This window comes from Carcharodon carcharias, chromosome 26 (genome assembly GCF_017639515.1).
Source record: "Carcharodon carcharias isolate sCarCar2 chromosome 26, sCarCar2.pri, whole genome shotgun sequence".
NCBI classification, from domain to species: Eukaryota; Metazoa; Chordata; class Chondrichthyes; order Lamniformes; family Lamnidae; genus Carcharodon; species Carcharodon carcharias.
In genome coordinates, this window is record NC_054492.1 from 39,877,732 (window position 1) to 39,899,137 (window position 21,406).

Here is a 21,406-nt window from a genome sequence, read left to right on the forward strand (position 1 = left end):
TGAAGGATGAGGGCTATAAATAGAATAGTTCTTTTCTCTCAGTGGCATTTTATTGTTCCTGCGTTTGCACAATTAAGTTTCAAGGTTAATTACTTAAGTTATTCTAAAAGCAAAGACATTTTCTTTAATCAACAGGGTAAATTTCAAGTTTAAAGCTAATTGCTAAGCCAGCCCCTTGGCTGTGTCATTTGAAAGTAATTTATTTTGGTGTCACAGTTTCAGAATGATCACACTGCTAAATGTCAGATAAATCCTGGATTTGATTGCAGTTAATTATTCTGAACAAGTGGAGCTGCACAATCGCCAAATATCATTTTCTCCTTTTAAACTTACGCAGCATGCTGCTGGTAATTGTGGGGCCTTTTCGAGGGTAAGGGAACTAAAAGCATTTGTTTTCTGCTCCTTTGATCTACCTTTGCAAATCCTGAAAAGGTTTGGCTGCAGCAGCATTGGGATTGTAGAGATCAGGTTTTCAATTTTGTCGTTTGCTTTATCAGTGGTGTCAGTTTAACCTTGATGGTTGAGAAGCCTCCAGAAACGATAATTCGGGACAAAATTAATAGTCACTTGGGCAAATGTGGGTGAAGTAGGAACATCACAGATTTGTTAAGGGCAAATAGTGTTTAACTAGCTTGCTGGAGTTTTTTAATGAGGTAACGGAGAGGGTTGATGTGTTGTACATGGACTTGAAGTAACTTGATAAAATGCTGCACAACAGATTTGTGAGTAAAGTTAGAGCTTATGGAATAAAAGAGGTAGTAGTAATGTGGACACGAAATTGGCTGAATGACAGGAAACAGAGTAGTGGTGAACAGTTGTTTATTGGACTGGAGGAAGGGTTACAGTGGAGTTCCCCAGGGATTGGTGACAGGACCCCTGCTCTTCCAGATATATATTAATGACCTAGACCTTTACTTACAGGGCACAATTTCAAAATTTGTGGATGATACGAACCTTGGAAGTATTGTGAACAATGAGGAGAATAGTGTAGAAATTCAAAAAGACATAGACAAGTTGATAGAATGGGCGAACAAGTGACAGATGAAATTTAATGCAGGGAAGTGTAAAGCAATTCATTTTGATAGGAAGAATACAGAGAGACAATAGAAAATAAAGAGTACAATTCTAAAGGGTGCAGGGTCAGAGGGACCTGGCTGTATATGTGCATAAATCATTGAAGGTTGCAGAACAGGTTGAGAGAATGGTTAATAAAGCATACAGCATCTTGGGCTTTATCAATAGAGGCATAGAGTACAAAAGCAAGGAAGTTATGTTAAACCTGTATAAAACACTGGTTCAGCCTCAACTGGAGAATTGTGTCCAGCTCTGGGCACCACGCTTTAGGTAGAATGTGAAGGGATTACAGGGGCTGCAGAAAAGATTCATGAGAATGGTTCCAGTGATGAGGAGCCTCAGCTAGATAGAAAGTTGAGAGAAGTTGGGACTGTCCACGTTGGAGAAGAGAAGGTTTAGAGGAGATTTGATAGAGGTGTTCAAAATCATGAAGGGTCTGGACAGAGTAGATAGGGAGAAACTTCCCATCGATGGAAGGATTGAGAACCAGGGGGCACAGATTTAAGGTAATTAGCAAAAGAAGCAATGGTGACATGAGAAACTTTTTTTACTCAGCGAGTGGTTAGGGTCTGGAATGTACTGTCTGAGAGTGTGGTGGAGGGAGATTCAACTGAGAAGGAAACATTTGCAGGGCTACATGGAAACAGCAGGGGAGTGGCACCAGGTGAATCGCTCCTTCAGAGGGCCAGCACAGATACGACAGCCTCCTGTGCCGTAACTATTCTATGCACACTGTAGATAGCATACTATCGATTTAAGTTATGATTTGATCCTGTACCACATTGGGTACAGGATATCTGTCGTGATTGTGGCATTGGACTAGTAAACTGGGGTTCTGGTCCCCACAAGTCAAGTCGTGAAATTTAAGTCAATAAATCTGTGACCAGCAGGAAACTACACCCCTCGCTAAAGTGTCAAAGAAAAAGACTCCACAGGTTCACTAATGTACTAAGTAGATGGAAAACAATCTCCCTGATGTATGAGCCTAACCATATACCCTACAGTTAACTCGCTGCCATCTGTAGTGTCCAGGTGATCAACTTGGTTGTAACACAATGAGTATTAAAAAATTGCCCACAATCACCTTTTCAGCTAGGGTTGTGCAATAAGTGTAAGCTCATGTATGACACCAATACCAAGAGCAAAGGTTACGCCACAACTCCCTGTTTCAAAATGCATATGGAATAAAGCACACTGTATCCTTTTCACTTTATGGCTCCTCACTCTGTTGTTCTCTAATGTATCCACTCCTCCTGTCTGGGACACATTTCTTATAAAAAAAAACTAGGATCTAGAACTCATTGCCTTGTAAGTATATTGGGGAGGCGATGGGTGCAGTGATATTGTTGCTGGACTAATAATTCAGAGACCCGGGGTAATGCTTTGGTTCGAATCCTGCCATGGCAGATGGTGGAATTTGAATTCAATAAAAATCTGTAATTAAAAGTCTAATGACCATCATTATTGTAAAAACCCATCTAGTTGTTGTAAAACCCACCAACTGTTGTAAAAACCCATCTGGTTCGCAAGTATCCTTCAGGGAAGGAAATCTGTTGTCTTTACCTGGTCTGGCTTACATGTGATTCCAGACCCACAGCATGTGGTTGACTCGTAATGCCCTCTGAAATGGCCCAGCAAGCCACCCAGTTGTAACAAACCAATGCAAAGTACAAAAAAGGAATGAAAACGGATAAACCACCCGGCACCAACCTAGGCACCGGAAACGACAATGACAATTGCAGCCCTGTCATCCCTGCAAAGTCCTCCTTACTAACATCTGGGAGCTTGTGCCAAAATTGGGAGAGCTGTCTCACAGACTAGTCAAGCAACAGCCTGACATAGTCATCCTCATGGAATCATACCTTACAGATAATGTCCCAGACTCCACCATCACCATCTCTGGGTATGTCCTGTCCCACCGGCAGGACAGACCCAGCAGAGGTGGTGACACAGTGGTATACAGACAGGAGGGAATTACCCTGGGAGCCCTCAACATCGACTCTGGACCCCATGAAGTCTCATGACATCAGGTCAAACATGGACAAGGAAACTTCCTGCTAATTATCACATACCGCTCCCCCCACTCACCTCAGCTGATGAATCAGTGCTCCTCCATGTTGAACATCATTTCGAGGAAGCACTAAGGGCGACAAGGGTGCAGAATGTACTCTGGGTGGGGACTTCAATGTCCATCACCAAGAGTGGCTCGGTAGCACCACTACTGACCGAGCTCTCTCAGTCCTAAAGGACATAGCTGCTAGACTGGGTCTGTGGCAGGTGGTGAGGGAACCAACAAGAAAGAAAAACATACTTGACCTCATCCTTGCCAACCTGCCTGCAACAGATGCATCTGGCCATGACAGTATCGGTAGGAGTGACCACTGCACAGTCGTTTTGGACACAAAGTCCCGCCTTCACATTGAGGATACCCTCCATTGTGTTCTGCGGTACTACCACCGTACTAAATGGGATAGATTTCAAACAGACATAGAAACTCAAGACTGGGCATCCATGAGGTGCTGTGGGCCATCAGCAGTAGAATTATACTCGAACACAATCTGTAACCTCATGGCCTGGCATGTCCCCCACTCTACCATTACCATTAAGCCAGGGGAACAACCCTGGTTCAATGAAGAGTGCAGGAGGGCATGTCAGGAGCAGCACCAGGCATACCTAAAATTGCAATGTTAACCTGAGGAAGCTATAACACAGGACTACTTGTGTGCCAAACAGCATACGCAGATAGACAGAGCTCAGCGATCCCACAACCAACAGATTAGATCTAAGCTCTGCAGTCCTGCCACACCCAGTCATGAATAGTGGTGACAATTAAACAACTCACTGGAGGAGGAGGCTCCACAAATATCCCCATCCTCGATGATGGAGGAGCCCAGCACATCAGTGCAAAAGATAAGGCTGAAGCATTCGCAACAATCAGCAGCCAGAAGTGCTGAGTGGATAATCTATCTTGTCCTCCTCTGGAGGTCCCCAGCATCACAGATGCCAGTCTTCAGCCAATTCGATTCACTCCACATGATATCAAGAAACAGCTGAAGGATACTGCAAAGGCTATGGGCCCTGACAATGTTCCGGCAATAGTACTGAAGACTTGTGCTCCAGAGCTTGCCATGCCCCTAGCTGTTCCAGTACAGCTACAACACTGGCATCTACCCGGTTATGTGGAAAATTGCCCAGGTATGTCCTGTACAAAAAAAACAGGGCAGATCCAACCTGCCCAATTACTGCCCCTTCAGTCTACTCTCCATCATCAGTCATCAACAGTGCTATCAAGTGGCACTTGCTTAGCAATAACCTGCTCACTGATGCTCAGTTTGGGTTCCACCAGGACCACTCAGCTCCTGACCTCATTACAGTCTTGGTTCAAACATGGACAAAAGAGTTGAACTCCCGAGGTGAGGTGAGAGTGACTGCCCTTGACATCAAGGCTGCATTTGACCGAGTGTGGCATCAAGGAGCCCTAGCAAAACTGGAGTCAGTGGAGATCAGGGGGAAAACTCTCCACTGGTTGGAGTCATACCTAGCACAAAGGAAGATGGTTGTGGTTGTTGAAAGTCAGTCATCTCAGCTCCAGGACATCACTGCAGAAATTCCTCAAGGTAGTGTCCTAGGCCCAACCATCTTCAGCTGCTTCATCAATGACCTTCCTTCCATCACAATGTCACAAGTGAGGGTGTTCGCTGATGTGCTCAGCACCATTCGCGACTCCTCAGATACTGAAGCAGTCCATATCCAAATGCAGCAAGACCTGGACAATATCCAGGCTTGGGCTGACAAGTGGCAAGTAACATTCATGTCACAAATGTCAGGCAATGACCATCTCCAACAAGAGGAATCCAACCATCACCCTTTGATGTTCAATGGCATTGCCATCACTGAATCCCTCGCTTTCGACATCCTGGGGTTATGATTGACCAGAAACTGAACTGGACTAGCCATATAAATACTGTGGCAACAAGAGCAGGTCAGAGGCTAGGAATTGTGCAATGAATAACTCACCACCTGACTCTCCAAAGCCTGACCACCGTCTACAACGCACAAGTCAGGAGTGTGATGGAATATCCCCACTGGTCTGGATGAGTGCAGCTTCTACAACACTCAAGAAGCTGGACACCATCCAGGACAAAGCAGTCCACTTGATTGGCACCCCATCCATAAACATTCACTACCCCCACCACCAATGCACAGTAGCAGCAGTGTGTACCACCTACAAGATGCACTGCAGGAATTCACCAAGGCTCCTTAGACAGCAACTTCCAAACCCATGACCACTATCATCTAGAAGGTCAAGGGCAGCAGATAGATGGGAACACCACCACCTGGAAGTTCCCCTCCAAGTCACTTACCATCCTGACTTGGAAATATATCACCGTTCTTTCACTGTCGCTAGGTCCCTCCCTAACAGCACTGTGGGTGTACCTACACCACAGGGACTGCAGCGGTTCAAGAAGACAGCTCACTACCACCTTCTCAAGGGCTTCTAGGGGTGGGCAATAAATGCTGGCCCAGCCAGCGAAGCCCACATCCCATGAATGAATAAAAAAAAGCTGAAGCTGAAATGCAGAGTTGGTGAACATATGGCACTTATATGTACAATATATGTCAATTTATAATGAGGCTGGAAATCAATCTATTTTTGGGATTGCAAACATTTTTCTGGTGTTTGCAATGGAATAAACTTTTGTACCTGTAGTGTGCATGGTACAAAGTTATCATAGAGCAGTGTGTATCTAATCAAACTGCTGAGGTTATGTTTGCAATGCTAAAGGAAGATCATTGCCCTTTTTGGGAATGTTTGAGCAGACTCTATTTATTGGGAGAACAAACGAAAGCAGACTTCCTATCTCCAGTACTGCAGAATTTTTTTTGTGTTTTTTTTAGCCAAGACATTTGATGTTGGAGTGTCACCAGCTGTTTCGCCAAATAAATCTTGATTAAAATTATGTTGCCAAGATAATGATCTTCCTTTAAGACTAAATCTGTAAATTTGTAACTTCTGTTAATTTAGCCCTGTCATTAATTATTTTATACATTTCTGACCTGTTTGTCTATTTTTTTATTGCAAGCTACAGCACTGGTCCCATGTTGTCTCTCAGTATTCATGTGTTTTTGGTAATGAGATTATTTACCCTCTTATTAACCAATTCCACTGGAAGGGGTCATCAACACTTCCATCCAAGCAGCACTTGCTTAGCAATAACCTGACACCCAGTTTGGGTTCTGCCTGGATCACTCAGCTCCTGACCTCATTACAGCCTTGGTTCAAACATGGACAAAAGAGTTGAACTCCCGAGGTGAGGTGAGAGTGACCGCCCTTGACATCAAGGCAGCATTTGACCAAATGTGGCATCAAGGAGCCCTAGCAAAACTGGAGTCAATGGGAATCGGGGAGAACTCTCCACTGGTTAGAGTCACACCTAGCACAAAGGAAGATGGTTGTGGGAGTTGGAGGTCAGTTATCTCAGCTCCAGGACATCACTGCAGGAGCTTCTCAGGGTCGTGTCCACGGCCCAACCATCTTCAGCTGCTTCATCAATGACCTTCCTTCCTTCCAACATAAGGTCACAAGTGGGATGTTTGCTGTTGATTGCACAATATTCACCATTCATGACTCCTCACACTGAAGCAGCCCATGTGCAAATGCAGCAAGACCTAGACAATATACAGGCTTGGGCTGACAAGTGGCAAGTAACATTCACACCACACAAGTGCCGGGCCATGATCATTTCCAACAAGGGACAATCTAACTATTGCCCCTTGACGTTCAATGGCATTACCATCACTGAATCCCCCACTATTGACATCCTGGGGGTTACCATTGACCAGGGACTGAACTGGACTATAGCCATATAAATACTGTGGCTACAAGAGCAGATCAGAGGCTAGGAATCTTGTGACGAGTAACTCGCCTCCTGACTCCCCAAAGTCTGTCCCCAAAGTCACCAGTCAGGGTGTGATGGAATGCTCCCCATTTGCCTGGACAAGTGCAATTCCCACAACACTCAAGAAGGTCGACATCATCCAGGGCAAAGCAGTCCGTTTGATTGGCACCCCATCCACAAACTCCCATGCATCTACCAGATGCACTGCAGGAATTCACCAAGGCTCCTTCGACAGCACCTTCCAAACCCACAATCACTACCATCTAGAAGGACAAGGGCAGCAGATAGATGGGAACACCACCACCTGGAAGTTCCCCTCCAAGCCACTCACCATCCTGGCTTGGAAATATATCGCCATTCCTTCACTGTCGCTGGGTTAAAATCCTGGAACTCCCTTCCTAACAGCACTGTGGGTGTACCTACACCACATGGGCTGCAGCGGTTCAAGAAGGCAGCTCACCACCACCACCTCACGGGCAACTAAGAATGGGCAATAAATGCTGGCCCAGCCAGTGAAGCCCTCATCCCGTGAATGAATTTTTTAAAAAGCCATGAAATGAACATCAATAACCCTTTGATAGAATTGAAACATGTGACATATTTATAAGGGTGTCCAGCATTATAAAAAAAGTGTTCATTTTTCGATCAGTCATCATGGTAGGAAGTAAATTATCACAGGTTTCTTTTGTTAAAATTTACAAGTAGAGGGGTAGTCAGCAAAGAAGGCAGCACAAGTCAACGGGCTGTGACAAGTTGTGGAACAATACTGTAACACACAACCAGTTTCTTTTGCTATCACATTTTATCAACATTGGTAGCATTTATGATATAACTACACGGTTTGCAAATGATTAAATGAAACCCTAACTTGGATTTTGCATAATTTCCTGCGTTTTATGTTTGAAAAGATTGTTCTTTATGGAAGGGAGGCAGTACTTGAAATTTACTGAACAGGCAAAAATAGTTTAGCTCCGAGATGAGAATTTACTTGATAATGTGGACTTTCCATATTTACTCTTCAATGTTGTAACTGGTGTTTGCATAGGTATACTGATTAGGTGCAGTTTGGACTCTCCAAACTGTTAATAGTCAGCTATATTCAAGTGAACTGAGTTTATGTTAAATTACTCTAGTTTTTGTTACTGCTTTTTGTTTTTATATGGTGTTGAAAATTGTTGAAAGCTTCAATTTATATAAAAATAACGAAAGGGCAGCATTATCTCCACCCTAATTAGCACTTAAAGATAGCTTCAAAGAGCGGTTCAAAATGCAAATTCATGATTTCCTATTTTTGATGTGACGTTACGTTAAAATCAAGCTCTTTTTGCATTGTATAGGTATGTTAGGATAATGAACCTAGCCTTGCTGACCATAAAATAATATAACTTTTTTCCTGAAATAATAGGATTTCAAGATCCATTAGTTCTTTTGACCATTGCAAGATTGCCCAGTTCCCCTCATCCCCAATACTGTCCGGGGATCACGCAATATTCCAACAACTTGCCGAAAGATTAGCTGGTGAGATATCAACGATCAAATATTTAATCTTCCTTCTCTGGTCAGGTGGTAACCTGGGTGCTTTTCATTAGTTGCATGAGGCCCAGGCATGCCCCACTAGTTGGTGCCTGCCTCCTTGTCAGAGCTGGGTCCGAGTGGATCTGTGGCTTGTGGGGGAGCCTGGAGGCTCCAGTTTGAGTTTCCAATTGAGGTTTTATATAGATAGAATAATTTTCCCAAGTCCTGGAAATGGTGCAGTAGCAGAATTAAAATTGAGGTCATCAATTTATACTTCCCCTCTCTCCGCACCACCCACTCATGTTAAAATATTCTGGGGGTCTCTGAGGAGCAGCACTGCTCGTCTGGGCTCCACAAGATTAATTTAGACCACGGTTACCCTGGGGCTTTGGCTTTCCCCTCTGCCTCCTACCATTCAGCCAGCCACATCAGCCTCTGGACAGGTGTCAGCCTAAAACCGATGCCTATCAGCAGGGCACTTATTTGGGTCATACCACTTGTCAGCAACGTTAATAAGGCTGAGCCGTTGAAATGAACTGGGCCTTTTGTCAGAGGAATCGGGCGGCAAGCCCAGCTGCTGGTTGTCCAATAGTTAAAGTCTATTGTGTAGTTTCTGAATCTTAGTGAACAAGGTTCACTTACAGGAAGTACCGGGAAATGGTTGGGAGAGAAACTATTCAATAAAGTGTCTCAAAATCAAACGATCTTTAAGCACCATGATTAGTACATCTTCCACAAGGGGACATGCTACTCAAGTTAATTTTGGTAGGCTTTGTACAAAACTGTGTAAATTGGGTTTTTTGTGCTAAGTGAGAATGTAATGCAATCGATTTTCCTAAACAACATGAACTAATTAAGATAACATTTGGCATTACCTTCTTGAATGGGTAACAGATGTCAGAAATGATGTGCTCTTCCCCTGCTCAGAGCTAGAATACACAAAACTCTCAAGTCTTATTTTGATTCCGTTGTATTCTGTTGTTGTTGTTAATGTTCCTGCTTCACCTTCTTGTTTCCTTTTAGGATAATGGTGAATAACTAGTGTTATAGTCACGGACATAAGTCAAACAAAATGAATAGATGTAAATAATGGTCGTGAAAAGCGCAGAATTTCCGATGCTATCATCAAATGCTTCTTTGTAAACTGGGAAAATTCTGAATTGGTCTACGTTATGCAGGTGCTATCAGAATAGTGTGAATTCATTATTTTTACCTTATGTTTATATGCACATTTGCACCTTTTATCATGGTAGATTTTTCTCCCTGAATTTATGTCCATAATTGAATATTTTAACATAAATATATTGTGATTGAATTGTGCGCTACTTTAGCTATACTGCGTTCTGTGAGATACGGCTGTGGTGATTGGCAGCACTGTAGCACTCTAGACCCTTTTATATTAGATAACAGCTGAGTGCAAGTGTGTAATTGCACTTTAAAATTGTAAACAACCTAAAACAACACTGACTTGCATTTGTATAGTGCCTTTAACATAGTAAAACATCCCAAGGCATTTCAGAAGAACATTATCAAACAAAATTTCGATGTTGAGCTTCATAAGGAGAAAATAGGGCAGGGAACCAAAAGCTTGGTCAAAGGTTTTAACAATTGTTTTAAAGGAAAGGAGGTGGAGAGAGATTTAGGTAGGAAGTTGCAGAGTTTATGGTCCAGCCAGCTGAAGGCGTGGCAGCCAGTGGTGGAGCGATGAAAATCGGGTTTGCACAGGAAGCTAGAACTAGAGACACAGAAATCTCAGAGGGTTATAAGGTTGGAGGAGATACAGGGATAGGGAGGAGCCAGGTCATGGAGGGATAAGTATTTTAAAATTGAATTGTTGGCAGACTGGTAGTCAATGTAGGTCAGTGAGCACAAGGATGATGGGCAAATGGGACTTGGTTAGGTTAGGAATGGAGGAGCAGAGTTTTGGAAGGAGTCAAATTTTTGGATGGTGCGAGTATACGCATGCTGGCGAGGAGACCAGTCTAGTGGTAATGAAGGCATGGATGAGGATTTCAGCAGAAGATGAGCTCAGCCAGAGACCGTCAAGATTATGGAGTTGGAAGTAGGCAATATTGATGATTGAGAGGATATGGGGTCAGAAACTCAGCTCATTGTTGGATAAAGCTCACTTCATCGTTCTGATAGCAACAGAGACCCATTTGTTGATTCCACTTCTGATCGCTAACTGTGTCGAACCTTTATAGAGTCCGGACTTTTATTCCACAGTCTGCTTATTTATGCTTGTGTACAATGACTGGTTTAGGGGCTTTCGCGAAACCAAAAGCTCAGTTGTAAAATGAAAGCACTTTGTCTTATCTCTGCCCTAACAACTAAAGGCAGTATTGTGCCCTAGAATCCAACATATACGATACTATCATGATACTGTGCATCTACCTGCTGGCACAGGTGTGACTTGCAGCAGTAAGTAGATACATAGGCTGGTTATTAGGGCCGCTTATAGAAGCACCTTTGTATTTGAACTCAATGAATTATGGGAGACCCACAACAATTATCTGACTACCTTCATTTATGCTACTAAGTCCATTCTGGAAGCAGAATTGGATACTTTTATCACTGGTATAAAGTAACTGAATTCACCATTATATAAACACAGGAATCCAGCTCATAGATACAAGTCTCAAGTCTAAATTGGATGAACACCGTTATGCAGGAGCTTTTGGTTCAGAATGAGTGCTGGAAAGCGAGGACATAACAAAACTAACATGTAGAGAAGGGTTGACTTTTCAATGACAATAGTTAGCAAGCTACAGTATGCTTGTTTGTTGTCTGAGAAAGCAATGGGATATTAGTGGTTTTATCCCAAAGATCAATGTTTGTACTGTTGAGCTCTTTTACCAATAGATATTGATAGCAGGGAATGGCAGAGAGGTGCTGCTTTGAAGTAGGTGTACACTAGTTGACGATTAATGTGAGCTATACAGTGAAAAGCCCCAAAACAGCGTAAATATCTGTCTGTGTCCTGCTGATGACCGTGATGACTATCAGGTGCCTCTGATGGCTTCACAGTTTTCATTGTTCTCTCGTGATTCCTTTTGCATGAGAACCAGCAGCTTTTCAAGGTGGTTACACCCACGTGTTTGTGCACATTTTAGTGAATGCATAATGCCAGGATGGATACTCGTGATCCCTGTGGAATTTCTATTTTGCAGAAGGGGAAAGAACCTGTAAAACAAGCTGTTCAAACAAAGATTGCTTTTGTTAATGATTTACTCTATGGCTGTTGATGATAAATAGAAGTAATGACCTTGACTGGACAGAAGAACACGTTTTTACAATTAAACATTCTCAACCTGAATTTCAAATTAAGGTAACGATCTAGAAAGTTTTACTTTGTGTATCAAATGCTAGAATTCTCAGTTTGTGTATAATTCATTACTTAACTCTTAATGCCCTATGTAGCTACCTCTAATAACTATATGGAACACTGTCATGCCCAGTCCAGGCATGTCATGCTGTGACCTTTCAGTCAATACTTTTAAAAACTGGGCACCCAACAAGCTGTTAAATTGCCTGGGGCCATTCTTGTGACTTTTGGCATTTGAACTACAGACAGTATCAAGTTACCTGTGAATACCTAATTAAATATGACATAGGGGAGGGTATCTCAGCCATCTGTGGAATTCTTATCTCATTGTTTAAGAATGGGTCAAGCTATGGAGTTTTCATACTGGACAAAAGGGAAGATCAAAACTCAGTGGCCACTATCAACTTCCCATTCTATCACGATGACCTCCCCCGTCCAAACTATACTGGGTGGGCCTCAGAAGTATTTACCCAGCAGTCATGTAAAAACCAACTTGAGATAGCAGGTTTTATCCAAGGATGCATTGATACCTGGCCAGACACCGACAAGACAACAGCTGCAGGGAAAGTCTTTGCCACCTTTGCCTTTTCAGAACCATCAGTTGTCGGTCAGTCTGAGCCAGATTCTGAAACTAGCTATAAGTCATCCAGCAGCCAAAATAGTTAACCTGTTCCAGTTTCAAAGTTCTCCTGAGAACCAGCCTCCTAGATATTCAACTGCAGGAAATATTATAACCTAGTGAACCCTTCGCTTTACAAGATCCTCATTTCAACTTTAAATCACCTAATTCTTTCAAGAAGCCACAGGCCTGCCATGTGGCAGACTGGAAATCATAAATCAGGGACTGAATTAACCGTAGTCTGTAAAAGTGCACCATCTTCATCTGTATCTAACCTTTGTGTGTGTGCACATCCATGTGTGTATGTGTGTACATACGAAGTGCGTGTGACATTGCGTTAATTCAGGGTGTGTGGGAGAATAAATAATCTTTGTTATTTTAAACCCACAAAAGCTTGCTGCTGAATTATTTAATTGGATTACGCACTCCAAGAATGAGAAACAATACACCTTTTTCCATACAAATTATGACTGATTATGGACAGTAAGAGAGCAGATACCCTCTGTCTGTGACAAATACTCATGTTATCTTTATTGCTAAATTTGTTTATAAACTTGTAAATTTATAAGCTTGTTTATAAACAAGGAAAAATACAGCTTTACATTTACTGTACCAATGCAAAATTGCCTTCATTAAGTCTGCTGTTAACCTGTTGTGCCTTCACTGAGAACAGTAGATAATTTGGCTTTTCTTGCATTTAGTTTGAAGGTTGAGATAATTTATATGTATTTGTCATCTCCTTATTTAAATATCAGCAAAACTACATATACATCTATATTTTATGAAGCCATTTTACATTTGAATGTATGTATGAATGTAGATTTCACACCATTACTGCTTGTGCATCAAAGGGTTGAGGGAGCTTGCTTGGTCTTGCTCTCTTAATAGCTTTTCTTTCACCATTTTAATATAAATGCAGGATATTGGAGAAATCTGTGCTAACTTTGTTTCTTTTCGTCCCAATAAATTAAATTCCTTTGCCTGAAAATAAATTTTAAATAAATTACTTTTCTCCTATCAGATACTTAGTTGCTTTGAAATTAACAGCGTACAAAGATGTATTGTTTTAGTCCCTTAAAATATTTTACTGCTACCTGCTGTCAGTGTCAGAAATCTTTCTTTAAAAAATGGACGTGCTGGGAATTATTCATAAAATATTTAATCAGCGCCTTTCAAATGTAAACAATGGAAAGCGATGACTCAACAGTCATGTCTAAACTTCAAACCAGAAATTAAAATCTGATTTTCTTTCCATGGCTCATGGCCAGTGCTTAATTTGCTTGGAAACAAAACTGCCAATGATAATATCTGTCTCCCTTTAGGCCTCCATTCAGCACCTCCCACCTCCACAAAACAATACAGTCGAGAGCGTGGACTTGCCAGTGAGGAGTTTTGAACCTGTGTCCCATTACTCTTGGGTTGCAACTGTTCCATTTAGTACTGTATTGAATATGGAGTTACAAATATAAACATTGCATTGTCTTAATATAAATTGGTGCTGTACCAGATTTTGCTGTGCTTTCTATGTGCCTTCACTGTTATGACAAGATTTTGTTTGATACACTTGAGAAGCAGTAACTGCATTCTTGCACATACTAGTAAGCCTGTTTCAATGTGGAAGTGCAGCTGACTCTGATTAGTCCGGATTGCAATATTTTCCCCGCAGCCTCACTCCCCTTTCACTGCTTTCCTGCTAAATAAAAATAGCAATAGAATCCCACATTATCTCACGTAGCCCAAAGTTTGACATGTTTTTATGTTCTTCTTCAGCATCCTAGCACAATTCTTGTGCAACCAACAGCAATATAAAAATAAAGCGACTGGATTTTTAAGTTAGGGTGCTCTTACTGAGTTTTCCTGAAAGGGGAGATGGTGGTGTAATGGTTAGCTCACTGCACTAGCAATCCAGAGACCCACTCGAGGGGCACTGGCTCAAATTCCACCGCAGTGAGATTTTATCAATTAATAAAAACTTGGATTGGAAGCTAGGCTCAGTAATGGTGACCGTGATTTTCATAGAAACCCATCTGGTTCACTAACATTGCTAGAAAAACTCAGCAGGTCTGACAGCATTTTTGATTCTTCAGAATTCTGCATTCTTCAGAAGAGTCATATGGACTTGAAAGGTTAACTCTGTCTTTCTCTCCACAGATGCTGTCAGACCTGAGTTTTTCCAGCAATTTTTGTTTTTGTTTCAGATTTCCAGCATCCGCAGTAGTTTGCTTTTTATATTATGGTTCACTAATGTCCGTTAATGTGGTTGATTCTTAACTGCCCTCTGAAATGGCCTAGCCCTCTGAAATGCCCTCTGAAATGGCCTGGCAAGGTAATTAGGGATGGGCAACAAATGCTGGATTTGCCAGCGACGCCCACATTCCACGAAAGAATAAATAAAAACGGTTTTCTTGTGGCTGCTTTGGTGGCAGAGCACTCCAATTTTGATGCTGTAATGATGTTGTAACACAGAGTGATGCTGCCACTCTGCCGTTTGTCGACACTCACCAGAATTTCCTGGCCAAACAGTGCAGGTGAGGAATACCATCTAGAGGTATAGGGGTAGAGGTATAGGGGTAGAGGTATAGAGGTAGGTGAGGAATACCATCTAGAGGTAATGGTGCACCAAGTTTATAGGAAGATCAACTGCACATCACAAAGATAAAGTCAGAAGAGCTATAAGATTATCCTGTGCTCCCAAAACCCAATGTGTAAATGAAAAGTAGTTCTGGATGAGATGCAAGCCATTTACATACTTTACACACCGGCTTATTCATATCTTTGCTTTTTCCCTTAAATACTTCAAATCCAATGGTGTTGAATGGTTAATTTTTAATTTAAGTTTTCCTTTCCTTTGGTTCCCTGCACCAAAAGAGCACTGATGTCTTCCAAGTTAGTCTTCCACAGTCCCTGGACATTCATTAATACTGATCGCCAAGTGACCATTTTGCCTGTGTAACAATAGACTGAATGTCAGCAGGGGATTTGACCATTAATGGCACATGACTAAATCAGTAAAAGTATTTATTGCTTGGAATAGTTCCAGGCCCTTTTGTTTCCTTTTGGCAATCAACTAATGATCTGGCATAACTGAAGACTTAATGCCAGCAACCACAAATCCATTCTCACCCCCTACTCCCAACTATCACCTTGCCTTCAGGACCATCAATTTTCACAGATAATTTAACTGGAGAGCAGCTAAACCTTCGCCTGATGCCCACTTCCATCATGGATTGCTGGACATTGATCAGCATTGATCACCTTGGCCAATGATGCCCTCCTCAACCGAGGGACACTGAAGTCAGTTGTAGGATCCAGTTAAATAAATGCAAAATACTGTGGATGCTGGAAATCTGAAATGAAAACAAAAAATGCTGGTAAAACTCAGGAGGTCTGACAGCATCTGTGGAGAGAGAGACAGAGATAACGTTTCGAGTCCGTATGACTCTTCTTCAGATCCTTCCTCCAAATAAAAGGTGTGGCTATGGGTACCCACATGGGCCCCAGTTATGCCTGTCTCTTTATGGGGTATGTGGAACATTCCTTGGTCCAGTCCTACTCGGGCCCGCTCGCACAACTCTCCTTTTGGTACATCGATGACTGTTTCAGTGCCACTTCATTCTCTCGTCTGGACCTGGAAAAATTTATCAATTTTGCTTCCAATCTCCACCCCTCCATCACTTTCACATGGTCCATCACTGACACTTCCCTTCTCTTCCTTGACTTCTCTGTCTCAATTTCTAGTGATAGACTGACCACCAATATTCATTACAAGCCCACCTACTCCCACAGCTACCTCAACTACAGCGCCTCACACCTTGACTCCTGTAAGGACTCCATCACATTCTCTCAGTTCCTTTGCCTCCATCGCATCTGTTCTGATGATGCCACTTTCCAAAACACTGTTTCTCACATGTCTTCCTTAACTGAGGTTTCCCACCCACAGAGGTTGACAGGGCCCTCAACCATGTCCAACCCATCTCCCGCACCTCACACCTTCCTCTCCCTCCCAGAACCATGATAGGGTCCCCCTTGTCCTCACTTATCACCCCACCAGCCATCACATTCAAAGGATCATGGTCCGCCATTTTTGCCAACTCCAGCATGATGCCACCACCAAACACATCTCCCCTTCACCCCCCTGTCAGCATTCTGTAGGGACCCCGTTCCCTCCAGGACACCCTGGTCCACTCCCCCAACACCCCAACACCTCAACCCACTCCCACGGCACCTTCCCATGCAATCGCAGGACGAGCAACCCCTGCCCTTTTACTTCCTCCTCGCCGTCCAAGGGCCCAAACACTCCTTTCAAGTGAAGCAGCATTTCACTTGCACTTCCCTCAATTTAGTCTACTGCATTCGCTGTTCCCAATGTGGTCTCCTCTACGTGGGGAGAGACCAAACGCAGACTGGGTGACCACTTTGCGGAACACCTTTGGTCTGTCCACAAGCATGACCCAGACCTCCCTGTCGCTTGCCATTTCAACCCACCATCCCACGCTCTTGCCCACATGTCCGTCCTTGGCTTGCTGCATTGTTCCAGTGAAGCCCAATGCAAACTGGAGCAACAGCACCTCATCTTCTGACTCGGCACTTTACAGCCTTCCGGACTGAATATTGAATCCAGCAACTTCAGACCATGAACTCTCTTCTCCATCCCTACCCCTCTTTTTCATCCCCCTTTTTTCCATAATAATTTTTTTCCCCACTTATTTTCATTTATTATTTTTCAAATTTATTTCCATTTTCATTCATTGTTTTATCCCCAACTTTTAGCCTATTTTCGGATTTTCTTCCCACCACCGTCCCCTCCCCCCACCCCACCCCCACGAGGGCCATCTGTCACTTTCCACAGTGCTTACCCTGGTCTGGCCATTATCATATTTTGCTTTCTTAACGTCACCATTAGCACCTCATTTAGCCAGTACCACCACCATCAACAACTCTTTGACCTTTTATGACATCTTTTGCCATCTCTGCTTTGCCTCCACCTATCGCTGGTCTTCTATCCAGCTTCACCAGTTCCACCACCCCCCCGCCTTAATCAGTATATATTTCACCACATCTTTACCTCCCTTTAGATCTGAAGAAGAGTCATACAGACTCGCAACATATCTCTGTCTCTCTCTCCACAGATGCTGCCAGACCTGCTGAGTTTTTGTTTTTATTTCGGTGTAGGATTTAGTTGTTGGTTGTACTGCCAATCAGCTAACCTAGCACATATTACAATAAAATTAAAACCATCCTGTGGTTTCTGTAATTCTGCCTCTTATTTACTGAGCCAACTAAAGCATTGGACATGCTCAGTTAGGATGTTTTGTGCTTTCCTCCCACACATCGTCTCTTTAAAGTGACCAACTTTTGCTCAAGTATAGTTCACTGGGTGACTTCTGGTACCACATCATTGTGGCTTTTTGCGGTCAAACCTCATTCTATTACCAGACCACATCGAGATGCAAGCATTCTAATAATAATCATTAGAAAGTGATCCAGAAGAGAATAAGATCAGTTGTGATTTTCTTTTTCACTCTATGTAGTCAAGAGTATTGCAACCATTTATAGCACCTCAATGTTAACTTAGCATTGGCCAAAGAAGACTGAAAGGCTTTCATCTTTCAGTTAACTATGGATTCAAACAGAGCATTCTAGAACTACTAGAAGCAACTGACCATTCTAAGGTAATAAGTACTACTACGCTTCACAAATACACAGAACAATGCTCATAAGGGAATTCTGATTCACCTCAATATCGGAATGTTTGGAAACGTCATTGCAAAGCATAAATTCCTGCCACAATCTGTTGTAAATGCCTGAGTTCATTCTGAAGATGTTATGGGCTGGTGGTTATGCAATGCTTAGAACATGCCAAGTATTATTTTTTTACAATAGTAAATGAATCATACATTTCAGAACTGCTTCAATTAGAAGTTCTGTATTAACTTGATGTACATGAACTCCACCACATTAATAATGTGGGATGGATCCCTAAGCACAGAAGAAACAGGGTGGCAATTGTACCTGCACAAGTTTGCAAATGTGGAGTTGCTTAAGAGCTGCAATTTGTTTCCTGCTCATTGGACTTACCCTGTCCAACAGAGTCCGTATAGCAAGTGACATGGAAACTGGTTGAATTGAGTTTTTAGCTCAACCACGACCATTAGAAAAGTAAATAGGTGGTGGCACTGGAGGCAGTGCTTAAATTTATATTGTTTATAGTTGCCTTCTGCAGCTGTTGACTTGTTGAATCATTCTTCATATCCACATTTTCCTCCATCCACAGACGTTGTTAGGGTTTTAAACTGAGTAGTGGGGACAAGGGATCAAATTTGGAAAGATGTGGTAAATCCAAGAGTGGAGACAAGGAAAGAGAGATGGTATTAATATGGGAAATGATAACAGGAAGGGACAGGCAGTACAAACCTATGAATAAATTAGCAGATAAGACTAGACACTACAAAAACAATAAAAGGGCAAAACAAAAGGCTCTGTATCTAAACGCACGTAGCTTTCAAAACAAAACAGATGAACTGACAGCGCAAATAGAAATAAATAAGTACAATCTAATGGCCATTACAGGGACATGGCTGCAGGATGACCTATATTGGGACCTGAATTTTGAAGGATACGTGATCTTTAGGAAGGACAGGAAGTTAGGTAAAGGTGGAGGGGTGGCTCTGTTCATTAACAGTGGTATTAGCACATTAGAGAGGGATGACCTAAGTTTGGAAAACCAGGATGTAGAAGCGGTTTGGGTTGAGATGAGGAATGATAAAGGCAAGAAGTTATTTGTGGGAGTGGTGTACAGGCCCTTTAATTGTAACTACACAGTAAGACAGAGTATAAAAGAAGGGGTGATGGCAGCTTGTCAGAAAGATACAGCAGTAATCATGGGGGATTTTAATCTACATATGGACTGGAAAAGTCAGATGGGCAAAGGTAGCATAAATGAGGAGTTCATAGAGTGTTTTGGATATAGTTTCTGAGAACAGCACATTCTGGACCCAACCACAGAGCAGGCTATACTAGACCTGGTATTGAGCAACGAAATAGGGTTAATTGATAACCTCCCATTGAAGGTGTCCCTAGGTAGCAGTGATCATAATATGATTGAATTTTACATTCATTTTGAAGGAGAAAAGAGTGCGGCTAAGATTAGTATTTTAAACTTAAACAAGGGCAATTATGAAGGCATGAAAGCAGAGCTAGCTAGAGTGAACTGGCAAATGAGATTACGGGATAGGTCAATAGAAGTTCAGTGGCAGACATTTAAAGGGATATTTCAGAATACACAATGAAAACATTCCAATGAGAGAAAAATTCCAGGGGGAGGGCCCATCACCCATGGTTAACTAAAAAAGTTAAAGACAATATCACACTTAAAAAGCATACAATTATGTAAAGATGGATGGCAGGTCAGATTGGAAAGAATATAAAGAACAGCAAAGAATGACAAAAAGATTAATAAAGAGGGAAAAATTAGAGTATGAGAGAAAGCTAGCTAGTAATTTCTACAGGCATTTAAATAAGAAAAGAATTAACAAAGTGAGCATTGGTCCTATAGAAATTGCATCTGGGGAATTGTTAATGGAATGTAAGGAGATGGCAGATGAATTAAACAGGTATTTCGCTTTGATCTTCAGTATAGAGGACACAAGTAACATCCTGGAAGTAGCTGTAAATCTGGAAATGGGAGGGAGGAACTCGGGAAAATTACAATCACCAGGGAAGTGGCATTGAGCAAATTGTTGGGGCTGTGGGCTGACAAATCCCCAGGTCCCGATGGACTTCACCCTAAGGTCTTGAAAGAAGTGGCTAGTGAGATAGTTGATGCACTGGTTTTAAGTTTTGCAAAATTCGCTAGATTCAGGGAAGGTTCCATTAGATTGTAAAAATAGCAAATATAATTCCTTTGTTAAAAAAGACAGGGAGACAGAAAGCAGGAAACTATAGGCCAGTTAGCCTAACATCTGCCTTAGGGAAATGTTAGAAGCTATTTTTAAAGATGTTAGAGTAGGACACTTAGAAAAATTCAGGGCAATCAGGCAGAATCAACTTGGTTTTGTAAAAAGGAAAAGATGTTTAACCAATTTTTGGAGTTCTTTGAAGGAGTCACATGTACTGTGGATAAAGGGGAACCGGTGGATGTACTGTACTTAGATTTCCAGAAGGCATTTGATGAAGCAGAAAATAAAAGTTCATGGTGTTGGGGGTAACATATTGGCATAGTTAGAAGATTGGCTAGCTAACAGGAAGTAGAGAGTTGGCCTAATTGGGCCTTTTTCTGGTTGGCAGGATGTGATGAGTAGCATGACATAGGGATCAGTGCTGGGGCCTCAACTTTTCACAATTTATATAAATGACTTGGATGAAAGGACCGAAATAAATGGTTGCTAAATTTGCTGATGACACGAAGGTGGTTGGAAAGTAAATTGTGAAGAGGGCATAAGGAGGCTACAAAGTGACATAGTTTAAGTCAGTGGGCAAAGATCTGGCAAATGGAGTATTATGTGTGCAAATGTGATATGGTTCATTTTGGCAGGAAGAATAAAAATGCTTATTATCTAAATGGTGAGAGATTGCGGAGCTCTGAGATTCAGAGGGATCTGAGTGTCCTAGTGCATGAATCACAAAAGGTCAGTATGCAGGTAGAGCAGGTAATTAGGAAAGCTAATAGAATGTTATAATTTATTGTGAGGAGAATTGATTACAAAAGTATGGATGTTATGCTTCAGTTGTACAAGGCACTGGTGCGACCACACCTGGAGTATTGTGTACAGTACTGATCTCCAGTTCAAAGAAGATTTACTAGTCTAATACCAGGAATGGGTGGATTATCTTATGAGGAAAGGCTGGACTGGTTAGGCTTGTATCCATTGGAATTTGGAAGAGTAAGAGGCAATTTAATTGAAACATAAAGATCCTGAGGGGACTTGACTTGACAGGTGGATGTGGAGAGGATGTTTCCTCTTGTGGGACAAT

General features: G+C 42.1%; 1 protein-coding gene across 1 annotated transcript in view; it reads left to right on the plus strand.

The window, feature by feature from the left end:
- Positions 1–21,406, plus strand: part of cgnl1 (cingulin-like 1) — a 150,371-nt gene that overhangs the window by 65,021 nt on the left and 63,944 nt on the right. The window lies entirely within an intron of this gene.